Source organism: Zeus faber (assembly GCF_960531495.2).
Source record: "Zeus faber genome assembly, chromosome: 11".
NCBI lineage: Eukaryota > Metazoa > Chordata > Actinopteri > Zeiformes > Zeidae > Zeus > Zeus faber.
Window position 1 is genome coordinate 28452799 of NC_137205.1, and position 3343 is coordinate 28456141.

A 3343-nucleotide genomic window follows, 5' to 3' on the forward strand; every position below is an offset into this window, starting at 1 on the left:
CCGGGGCCACGCGAGCCTCGCACGAAACAAAACAAACCCAAGTTGTACCATAACTCGAAGAACTCGATGACCGAACCGTCAGGATTATCCATATAAGATATTTTTCCACAAAACTGGGATTTCAGTGTTTAGAGTTCAATTCACTGTGTGATTTCAAACAACCATATAAGGTCTACTTTTCTGGAAGGGCGCCCCCCGCTGGTAACATCCGCAGTTGACACGATTGATCCTGACCGACCGACCAGCCACTGGCCCCGGGTCCCAACGTTGGTCCGCCGCCGCAAAACAACAGCTACGGCGGCCATCTTGACGTCGGCGGTCTTGGATCTTGGCCGTCGGCTATTTTATTTGCATCGACAAAGCACTTTTGCCTAACCTCAGGGCGAGTTGACGCGAGGGTGCAAAACGGAGTGAGCGAGTGAGCGAGCGAGTGAGAGAGAGAGAGAGAGAGAGAGAGAGAGAGAGAGAGAGAGAGAGAGAGAGAGAGAGAGAGAGAGAGAGAGAGAGAGAGAGAGAGAGAGAGAGAGAGAGAGAGAGAGAGAGAGTTTTGTTTATTATAGTAATATTATTATTAAATCAGATTTTCAATAGAGTTCAGTTGAATTGAGTCGAGTTGTTGTTTTTGATTGATTGGTACTGTGCCTGTACAGTTGATCACAGTTCAGTCTTTAGCTGTTTATTATTATGGAATCATAAAATACTTACTTAAGTCTCACTATATCGTGTGGTTTCCACCGGATCAGGGTCCAGCCGTGATTACTGTAAATGATGACTGCTTTTGGTTTTTTTGTTTTTTTCGGGGTTTGCTTTGTAAAAAAAAAAAAAAAAAAAAAAAAAAAAAAAAATCGAAAAAATGTCACAACTGAAGTTATATGAAAATAGTTTGAAAATACTCCTGAATTCCTTTGAAGTTCGTCATCATCATGAGTCAAAGACACGTAGGACCCAGGGCGGAGGACCATCATCATCGTCAGTAATCGTCACCTTCATTTCGGGACACAACTCCTCACTTGTAATATTTACAAATTCATATTTTATATCTTGGGTTCGAGGTTCGCGAGTTAAAGTCTGACACGCTCCCTGGACTCGGTTCCGGTGGCGGTGTCGCCGTTTGGTTACCATGGAAACCGTTTCACAGAACGGATGGTTTGACCGTTCCCGTCCAGAGACAGAGCCCTGGCACTGCGGCTGTAACGTAAACTAGGCGGGGTTAGGATTTGTTATTTTGTCGATCAAGGGCCTTAGATCATCGTGCAAGTGGTTTTTTAAATCACGTGCACTTCGATTTTTTTTTTCCTCCTTAAAATGGCAAAAAATATAAAAAATAAATCAAGTTTCAACAGTTCAATTGAGCCGGGGCGTGTGTGGTGTTCGGGGGTTGTTTCTGGATGGGACGAAAACGAACGCAAATACTTTCCATCTGAACAAGGCTGTTTCATTTGGAATTAAGATTATTTTTCCTAAAATCTGCAAAAATAAAAAATAAAAACGAGAATCAAGTCTCACCACAAAAGTAAAAAAAAAAAAAAAAAAAAAAGGTACTTATTTTTTATATTGTTTTTCCTCAAATGTTGTATTTATTTTCGAATTATTAATAACTTTAACCTGGCATTTTGTCTTTATTCTCGAAATACAATTTATTTATTTAATTGACTGACCCTCTTCTGTAAATATGCCCCGGAGAGGGTTTTATCTTCTTTCTTATTTCCAGTAAAGTACAATTTCCAGGTAAAACCACTTGTTCAGATGGAGACTTTTCGGTTTCGGGACTTGTTTCTTTTCGGGTTTTTTGGGCGGGAAAAACAGAGAGAAAAGTGTGTGAAACCCAGCGAAGCTGATCAATCAATCGATCGTCAATATTCTGCGGCTTTCTCAGGACCTCTTCCTGGGTGGCGGGGGCCCCTTGGGTCGGGCTGTCCGCTGTGTTGCCTGTACGATAATGCAGAAAAATACCTTTGTACATAGTGCTACGCTGTAAATAGGCAAATAATACGGAGACTCTATTTTATGTATGAGCTGCGAGAGGACGACGTAATCTCAAGGATAAATATTTGATCATTTGATTTTTTGTTTTTTTTGTTTTGTTTTTGGATTTCTTTCCTTCTTTTGTAAAGGCGAGTGCGAGTGTACAGTACCGTGGCGCGTCGGACACAGAGGGAGCGAGTCTCGTCACTGTCTGGTGTGATCACTACGAGTTATCCAGTTGTACAGCTCAATCTTCTTTTTCCGTCGCTCTATCGTTTTTGGAAAAACTTTTTTTTTTTCTATCTCAAGCTTGGAGGTGTTTCTGTTTTAGTTCATGCTACGGTTTTTGTACAGAAGTGGTTGTTTACATTGATAAGTCCTCACCCCCCCCCCTCCCCTGATGGCCGGACGTGATGCTGTTGTGGCTCCAGAGGATTCTCCGGGCGGGGCGGGCTCGGGGCGGGGGTTAAAAACAACAGGAAGTGCATGAGTCCATTTGACCAGGCCTTTAATAGACGTTCTCTCGTTAGTGGACTCTGTTCCGATTCGGCGTAGTAACCGTCTGATGAAAGTGAGAAATTTGAACAAAAACGAGAAGTTTTAAAGTTCCAAACGAGCGCGAAAGTCGCGCTCGTTGGGAACGTCGAGTGTCACGTCTAGTTTTACTCCGATTGGAACGACGCACGGAAGGGTTTCTTATGAAAAAACCCCTCGATTCGGGTGTAAGGCCAGAGGGAGGCTCTCGGGAAGGTTCTTTTTCGGGGACCAGCCAGGGGCCCGGACTGCCGTGCCCTCCTCTCTCCTGGAGAATCCTCCGCTGCCTCCTCAGCCCTCGCAGGCTACACGACTCACCTTAATAAAATGTCTGATGACAACGACTCGGTTTTGACTGGATTCTGTCCGTGCATGTCCCATGACCCTTATGGAACATTAATAAAGAAATATAACGTCAGATGTCATTTGAAGGAAGGACTGTATGTAGCTATTTTAGCATTTTTCCTCAAGAATATATTGCATTATTATTATATTATGAGTTATAATGACCCGACACTCATTTTGCTAATATTCCAGTATATACATGTATATACGGTGGTATGCAGGGGGAGGGGGCAACCATTGGGTGCTGCACGTTAGAGGAAACATTATGAAGTGCTCTCTAGAGCGGCCCTACGATAGAGAAGACATTACGGAGGAGGGTCTAGGGGTTTGATGCCAGGTGAACTTTTGAAAGGCAGCAAGTCAGCCCCCGTTTAGAAGGAGAGCCAGGCCGGTTGTGACGGCGACCTGGCGGCGTGCCGGTTCAGACGCAGCCTTCCAAGTCCTGTTTGTTTTAATCAAATCACTGGAGGAGATGACCACGCTTCAGAAGACTCATGAG